We start from the raw sequence: 9613 nt of genomic DNA on the forward strand, positions 1-9613 counted from the left end.
GACTTTAAACCTCTTCTGGCACAACTGTAACGTGCCACACACACATGGACATGGGTCTGTGCTGTTTTGCCCGGAAGAAACAGCTACCACCACCCACTAAAAAAAATATGGACACATTTTTGCTCACCTCCTGTTCCACTCCTGGAGATGTTCCCTTGCTCAGGGGGTTGCAGTAGCACGGGTACCAAGATCCTCTTAGTGCTATGACGATTCCGAGCAGCTCAACAAACCTTGTTTAACCGGGGGCTGGGAGATTGTACTGTGGATTCAGCTGGCAAGGCAGAGCGAAGCACAATGCTGTGGACTGTTACACAGTACCCAGCAAACAGGACATTTGCCTTGCCTCCCTTATACAGTGGGCCTATTTTTCTCTTTGGCTTTTATCTGTGATGGTTTGAGATGAATGCCTCTGATCATGCCAGTGCCAATGTGTGATCTCTCTGCTCTGAAACAATCGGCACAGAGACTGGGACTAGTTTATAAATAGAACACAGTCGAACTGAAAGAATCTTGCGCTCACGACTTCAACAGCAATTGGCTGTGCAAAAAAACAAATTGCAATATTAAGGCTCTTGTCAGGTTCCGTGGAGTTATATTCTGCATTTAACAAAGCAAGGGGGATGAAAGAGGAGAGATTAGTTTGAAAGAAAAGTACGCACTTAATTAGAGGAAATAGAATATCGATTTCCTCACACTTTGCTGTCCTGGAAATCACTAAATAATCACTGCGGACAAGCCAAAAGTGCTCCTTTTCCGTGCAATCAGTTCCTATTTGTGTGACTGTTTATGCTGATGCAAGGAAAGCTGCTTTGGAAAACGATGAGACAGCTGAGGACAGAAAAATCATGCAATCCAGTGGTGAAGAAACAAAAATTTTGCTGAGGTCATTTCCTTCTAGTTCTTAATAAAAACACTTTTCGGTAGAAGAATTGTGATGGTTTCTGAAAGCAATGATAACATCCTATGCTTCGCTCGGTCTTATTCTTTCAACGTAACTGATCCTCTACATTCCATTCGACCCAGCCCAGCTGTACATACAAAGGACTAGAGTCCTGTAGCGTATTGGTTAGAGCACTCTCCTCGCAAACGAGAGGACCTGGGTTCAATTCCCAGGCAGGGCGAAACCTTAGGCAAGTTTCCTTACTCCACACGCCTGTTCACCTAGCAGTAAGTAGGAACCCAGTTGTTAGTTCATTGGCGGATCGCTTTCTGGGGTAATAATCCCTTCCAAAAAAATAATAATTTGGTGACTCAATCCACGACATTTTGCGGGAGAAAATCGTAATTGGCCACTTTTAAGAGTTGACCTCATTCATTTCTCCCGATCAATTACTCTCTCCTGTTTTCTCTTGTGCTGTATAAGTACTAAATGGATGGATCTCTTCCCAATTCTGTGCACCCAAGACAATAGGGACAAAGAGTAAATAGTACAGTGCCGCAGAGCAAACAAAGTACAAATAGTATGTGTGCAATACCACATGTACCTGAATCTTGCAAGAGAGTGAGGAGCAGGTCAGCCATCAGAACCGAGTTTATCGTAAATGTCACAAGTCCTGATCAGTTTTTTTNCTTCCAGCTTCCCGCAGTTATCTGTTTATTGCCGTTTATTTGTTCAGGATTTCCAGTAAACCAATCCTAAATTGAAAGCACAAAATGTTTTTAAAAAGCTTTGAATGAGGAAGTCTTCTCTGCTATCATTTGTGGTCTTTCCACAGTTACACAAAACTTACCATTATCGAACCATTGCTCAACTCTTGTATTTTGCCCACAAAATACACAGGTAATTCACTTTACAGTGTATTCTGCGAAGCGCTTTGAGACGTCTCAACAAATTGATAAGACGCTATATCAAATACGAGGATTATTATTGTTGTAACTGTGCACATCAATGCAAATTCAGTTCTTCAGTCTCTTCACTGGGCAAGAATAATGAATAGTCAAACATGCAACCTCGTGTTTTATGAAATGAAGGGGTGACGGTAACTGAGGTGAAGAAAGAAATGTATTCTTGGTCATTCACTGAAGATAACATTGGGGTCTGAAATGTGGTGATTTCAACCAGTTGTCCTTAATTAAGGAAACCAGACAGGGAAAACTTGTGGTAACTGGAGGCGGTATATAATTGCCATCACATATCATTCCAAACTTTGTGGGAACTCTGCTCCTAAAGTAAATCTCATTGGAAGAGAGTTGCTATGAGTCAGCGTCATGGCGATGCAAAGTTTTTAATTAAAGAATCCTGTTTGAATATGCTGCACTTTATAGTCCAGAGTCTGGAAATATTTAGCGAACGATGAATGATTATACTCAAATTATTTTTTATTCTCTTTTTCACCTCTGAAAACGGGCGACTTTTGTCTTTGCTCGAGTCTTGGCTCTTCCCGTGACCTCCCCTCAAAGATTTATACAGCCATATGGCCCTTATCCTCTTCCAACCTCGCTCTTCCCATTTCACATGCTGTGTTACTGCAAAGCAGGCTGCTCCTCATCGCTTTAATGTTGCTCACTCTGACCAATCTGATACACAACATGTTCCCCAAAATACTAGTCTCTGCTTCAGAGCTTTTGTTAGGTTTCACAGCCAAGGAATAATGAAAATCGTGTAACTTGTAATTAATGCTCCTTTCTTCCTCATCCGCATGTTGGAATAGTGATTGCAAATGTAGAGGTGAGTAAATTGCGCAATCTGGACACGTGACGATTTTACTACTGCTCAGGATCTCACAGCTTTGGTATTTTAATATCAGTAGATTCCGCATGTTCCAACATGGGTTTACCATACCAGTAATTAATAATCCTTGCATTTAATCCAACACAATTCATGCCAGGAAGACATATCTCAGAGGTTTCACAGGGTTTACTGTGAAGTGAAGTGACTGTGTAATTTGGAGACAGATGCAACAGTGAACTTGTGCACAGCGCTACCCCACACACTCTCATGAAATGAATGATCTTTTTCATCTGGAGGATTATTGGCCAGGACACCAGGAGAAACTCCCCCCCCCACGTTTAGAAGAGTGCGGTAGGATGTTTAATGTCCACCTGAATATGCAGACAGGACCTCAGTTTAACATCTCATCTGAAGGGTGGACAACTCCAACAATGTATATGAAGTGTCAGTCTTTGGATGAGACCTTAAACAAGACACCTCCAATACACAGTGCTGGGGAACTGTGGTGGAGTTGTGCATCCATGAAAGAAAATTCTCAGCCTTACTTTATATAACACCACACAGAGGGAAAGTCTTCAAATGAAACCATTCTTTCAAGTGAAGATATGCCTGGCACATCCTGGAGACACGTACTTGAAGTACGAATTGATAACACAGTTGGAAAGAAATGGGTAGATGTAGAAACACTTGTTAGATAACTATACGAGTACAGTGAATAAACATTTTTACATGCAGTTGTCTAAAAGAAAAGGGTAAATCATTTTGTAGTGTGACCTTTTGAACTAAAACAAAAACAATACTTTTTCATTGCCTAAAAAACATGAACGTAATCTATTTACAGAAAGTGGAAAGGACCAATCGCTGAGATATGGGAGGTTAATCAGGCTCTATATACTTCCCGGGTGGGGCGAAACCTCAGGCAAGATTCCTTACTTCACACGCCTCCGTGTACCCCGTAATAAGTAGGAACCCAGTTGATAGTCGATTGGCGAATTGCTTTGTGGTGGTAATAATCCCTTAAAAAACAAAATAATAATCATTTGGTCACTCAATCCACTGCTGTTTGTAGGACACTGCTGTGCGCAATTGGCTGCACTATATCAAGTGCAAGGATTATTATATTATTATAACAACAGTCATGGTAAAAGTGGATTCTAGCCTGACAAGTCCCACAGATCAGCCCTCAAGAGGATTCAATGCTGCTCTGAATTGTATAATTCTGGAGCGGTGAGCAGATTGCGGTTTCTGAGAAGTGTAGTGTGGGAAGTTGATTAACGACAGAGCCAACCTGCTTTTCCAACTCAGCCCAGCCAAACTGTGTTGTGTAAGGCAAGTCACTGTGCATTCGGGTGATTCAGATTGCAGCGTTTCCAAGACAGCTCGAATAGACAGAAATCAGTGTTTATTTCTAAATCCTACGTGTATGAACACAAAGAAGCCCACCGCCCATCTCTTGCAGCTAACGTGTCTCTGTTTTGCGAGACCACAGTATGTACTCTATATAGCAGTGATCCACCATGATGGGACTTCAGCTCATAACTCACCTATTTTATATCAAGTAGGTGTCAGCCTACCTCAATTGGTAGCACTCTCATCTCTGAGTCAGAAGGTTACAGCCTCGTAGTGTGGGATGAAGCTGACTCAATGCTGGAGGAGTATTACATTGTTGGAGATGCCGTCCTTAAGAAAATAGATGTTAAACTGAGGTCCTGTCAGCCTATTCAGATGGACATTAAAAATCCATTGGTACAAGTCCAAAAAGAAAGCTATTTCCTTGGCATGCTGATCAACAATCTCCCAAATAAAATTGGTCACTCATTCCATGGATGTTTGTGGGACATTGCAGTGTGCAATTGTCTGCCTACGAAATACACAGTCATTGCACTTCACAGAAAATCTTGTGAAGCACATTTTGTCAACACGATAAGGCACTGTATCAAATGCACGGATAGTTATTATTCAGCACCAGTATATTTACCATGGCATCTGTCAATTGGAGTTTCGGAAGACAAATAAGATGCAGCATTGTTTCATACAGAATGGCAAGCTGGCTACAAACACAAGACTTCCAGATGCTGTCAAACCCTGGCTCTTTATACAATGGGTTTAATTATTCTGTCAATGAGATAACGTTATTCACAATTTCATGAAATTATTTCCTTTCCTTATATGGGCAATCCAGGCTGCACTGAATTGTTCTGCTTAAATCACTTTCATCCATTTCGCTTCTGAAAATGATATGCTTAAACAATAAACATTCCCTTAGCAACCACAAGGTTACCAAGGGACATGCAGAAAGCCTGAATGAGCCAATTACAGTATTCAGTGCAATTGCAGTTGTGCCATTTTGCATTTGTTCATAACTTCTAAGACGCAATCACCACGATATTCACTATTTTGTCCTTGCGTCAACATTTTCTCACCTTTACTCAGACACCTTTCAGAATTTCCGGTTATATTCCAGGGCTAAGGAACTGTTTAATGCACCCTTAGAAATATTTCAAACCCCAAATGTTTGAATGTACAGCAAAGGGTCACACAGATTGAAAGATTACAGATTCAGATGGAGTCCTGTAGCATAGTGGTTTGAGCACTCGCCTCGCAAGCAATTCCCAGGTGGGGTGAAACCTTAGGCTAGTTTCCTCACTCCACACACCTCTGTTTACCTAGCAATAAGTAGGAACCTGGTTGTTAGTCAATTGGTGGATCACTTTCTGTGGGTAATAAGCCCTCCCAAAAAAATGTGGTCACTCACTCAAATGTGCATTGTGCAATTTGCTGCCGCATTTTGCCCACAAAATTCACAGTCAATTCACTTTACAATATATTGTGTGGAGGGTTGAGACATCTTAATGACATGATAAGGTGTTATATCGAATGCACTGATTATTATTATAAACTCGGTTTCTGCTGAACTAGCAGATCTCAGCTGGGGAATCAGTTAGACCATTGGGGAAGACAAGTTTGTAGGGCTACAGGGAGAGAGGTGAGTGGGATTGATTTGGATAGCTCTTTTCAAAGAACCAGCACAGACATGATGGGCTGAATGGCCTCCTTCTGTGTTGTATAATTCTATGATTATAAATGGAATCAGCACCCCCATTTTGAGCAGGAGAAAATAAACCAGTGTTTCCAGCTCCAGATTGCTCCCTTGCAAACGGCTGCTAGAAAGTGTCTGATCAAGCATCTTTGATCAAATAGCCTGCCAGAAACACACCATCATCAAGACTCATAAGTGACTAATAGCCAATTTTTTTNGGTCAGCCCGGTGTCTGACACATGTGGAAACCCATCACCGTGCTTAAGAGTACCCAAACCAGGCTGAGAATTCCACGCATCCCACCTACACGTGTAAATCCCAGAGATGGATCATTGAAATGGAGGGACACATCCTGCTTACCTAATTCCGGAAAGTATTAGGCGCAGGTTTGCAAGAGCCAAGGCTTGGGCACCCCAGAGCGTGCGTTGGGATAATGCTGGAAAAAGCATCTCATCCTTCCCATTGGTTCCTCTTTTGCAAGGCCACCTTGCAGCTTAAACACAATATCCAAAATAAGCTTATTACAACTTTTGGCTTCTCCTGTTGGGGTTGGAGATGGGATCAGAAGGACAGGATGTGCAAAGCGTACCCTGTCATCATGTACGCAAAACAAGTATTGAGATTGACTCGGTATAAAGGAGTTGATTGCTGTACCTCAAATTCTCAGGGCACATTTTTGAAGAGCTCAATGCAATGAGTTTAGCTGTTGACACTACTTCAACCACTTCTCCAGGTGAGGCCGGTTCCTGCTAATTCAAACTGAATTAACCCTCACCCACCATGTTCCTTGCTCTCCAATCACTGGCCACCCATATCCACCAATCACCAGCCTCCCCCTCAACAACAACAACAACAACAACTTGCACACAGACCCCCCCCACCCCTTCACAATGGCAGCATCTCAGAGCGCTCCACCAATCACCAGTCTTCCCTCTCCACCAATTCCCAACCTCCCCCTCTCCACCAATCACCAGCCATCCCTCTCTCCACCAATCCCCAGCCTCCCCCTCTCCACCAATCACAGGTCAGTCCCTCCCCCCCAGCCCACCTGTTCCCACCACTCTAATTGGCAATTGGACCATTGATTGCAACCTTCTCTGACCTGTTGTGAAACAGGTATCAGCTCGTTGTGCAGCACCTGAGATGCTGCAGGTCCTCAGAGGGACTTCGTGCTGCATAATTGCTGCTGGAATATAACTGGCTCAGCTCCTCCTGCCTGGAGAACACAGCCAACCAGTCTACTTGGGGACTAATAGACAACGTGCCTCTGAAGGACACAAGCAGTTATAAACTCCCAGCCTTGACCAAAATAGCTCTGTGTTGCAGAGAATGCGCAACTTCTAAGTCATGCCTGTGTTTGCTGGGCGGTGGTCGAGGGAGGATTACCTTTGCAGGTTCGATTTGTTTGACTGTGACCTTGACCGTGCCTTCAGCTCCCCTCTTGACTCTCTACCCCCTCCTCGCTCCCTGTCCATTTCACCCCTGTCCAGCGCCTTGGGACATCCTCCTGATGTGAAAGGCGCTCTATAAATGGAATCTTGTTGTTGTTTGTGTAGGTAAAGAAGCCCACGTTGGTTATCAAGTGTGATGGCGGCTGCAGCAGCAAAGCAATCCTCTGGAGCAAGAACTGTTTTGACAAGGTGGGCACTAGGTAAGTGCCACTCTGCTTCATAATGATTGGATTTAGCCTTTGGGAAGAAGCTACAGAAAGTTGTTGTGTTACGTTGAGGTAACAAAAGTAGCCTTCAGTGTTGGAATGATTGATGCCATTTGCCTCAAGAAAGTAAAGTGAAGAATGGATGCAGAAGAAAAGATTTAAGGCAATGCTGGTGGACACACTTTCTAAAGTTATCTGTTAAGAACTATATATATATGCACACACACACACACACAAGTCCCAGTGTCTTTTCCTAGGATTATGACTTCTCAACTAACTCCAATCATCTCCTCTGCTTCTTTTGGACAGAAAAAATTCTGGTATTTATTATTGCACTTTAACAAAATTCATCAATGGCTTTGTCTATCTGGTTGAAAAGGGAATGAGCAAAGAATCTAGTCCTATTGCTCTAACTTGAATTAACTGGCTCACATTGAGTTTATAAAATTTAAGCTACTATTATACCTTGCTTTAAGTTAACTCGGAAACTTGAGCTGTATATGCCTGAAACGGGTTGTTCTGTTTGAATATATTATGCCATGCTACCAAACTAACACTGACCACAAGCTTGTATTAAATTCTAAATCGGGAGTTAGTCCAAAATTTCAGAGGGAGCAAGTTTGAGAAGAAATGGCTGTTTAGCAGCTTAATGACTGACTCCACCCACAATGATCTTAGAGGGAGACAGAGAATGTTTGAGGGGGTGTTGGGGAAGGGGGGGTGGTAATATAACTAATTGCATTCTGTTGTGCTGCAACGATTTCTTATTGAAGTCTCCTAACTTTCTGTAAGTGGTATCAAATAGGGTTAGCATATGCACCTGTGTCCAATTTACAAGTAATGGCTTTAAAGTTCCTCTTAACTTTTGCAGACTAAAGTTTTTTTTCTCTCTGGTGCACAGTTGCAATACTTCCCTTTGCCGAGCGCATGTTGATTGTCTTAACTGATAGTTCCTGTATGTTTTCTCTGAGTGTGCTGATTCTGCATCATAAGCGTCTACGTTTAATCTCTCATTTCCCTCTATTGGGCTTATTTTGTATTGCTGCTTCCATTTGCTCGTCCAAATTCCGTTGCTCTCGGTTGAACTTTTCTGGGTCTCTCTGCTTCTCCCTGCTTTACTTCAGCCTTTTCTGGTAGTGACTTGCCTTAATGACCATTTTGTCACATTCATAGCATTCACATACCCTCTGCTGGACATTTTTCTCATCAACATATAGTCTGTCTACTTCCCTGTATATTTGGTGAAGCAATTTAATATATCTCTGATATGATAAGGTACTATATCAAATGCAAGCATTATTATTTGATTAATGTTTTGCCCACACAATATACTGTCAATTCACTTTATAGTATATTCTGCTGTTTAGACTATTCCTATTGCTCTAGCCTATGACAATACTGACCAAATGTCATGATTTCTATACTGTACAGGAGTTGGTTTTGACTATCTTTTTTATGAAAACAAATTAATATAAAAATAGTTCACTTTCCTCAAGAAAAACCACACCCATGATTGGTGGGGAGAAAGGAAACCAGCAAAACTGTTTCAACTCCATTTTGATCTAAGAATCAACAAAACTTACCACATTCAAGACATTAAATAAATTTAAGTAAATTAAAAAAACTAATATGGTCACTCAAACCATGATTGTTTGTGGGACACTGCTGTGCACGATTGGCTGCTGTTTTGCTGTAAGGGTACTATTAATTTTGTGACCTTGCAATGAAGTAAGGTCTGACACATTTTGTACAATTAAACAAGGTTCATTAATACCGATTAATAACGGTTGTTAATGGTAAGTAATCAAGAATTTTGTAAATTATTCAAGTTGATCAAATCAAATGCTGCAGAAGAGAGGAGCAATGTACAACTTAACGTCTGTCCAGAAGGTCTTCCAAGTAAGGTTCATGGCTCCCAAAATCCTATTTCTTCTCAATTCTTTCTTCCAAGTTCTTTCTACTCAGCTTTGGGTTGAGTCTCTTACACTGACAGTCTAGGAGGAGTTTCTCTCTCCCAGTATAGAATGGTAGGTCGGTCTCTCCTTCACACCACACACCCTTCTCCTAGAATTTGGCTGTCTGACCTTCTGCTGTGCCTGGTAATCCCTCACCAGGTGGCACCAGTTCATACTATTCTTTCTTTGCAAAACAAACTAACAAAGCAACAAGCCTGATGAGAAACGGGAGGGGTTGGCTGCATATCAGGAGGGTCTCAGTGTTGCTGACGTTCAGTTGGAGAAGGTCG

The sequence above is a fragment of the Callorhinchus milii genome, unplaced genomic scaffold (assembly GCF_018977255.1).
Source record: "Callorhinchus milii isolate IMCB2004 unplaced genomic scaffold, IMCB_Cmil_1.0 Scaffold5, whole genome shotgun sequence".
Lineage (NCBI taxonomy): Eukaryota > Metazoa > Chordata > Chondrichthyes > Chimaeriformes > Callorhinchidae > Callorhinchus > Callorhinchus milii.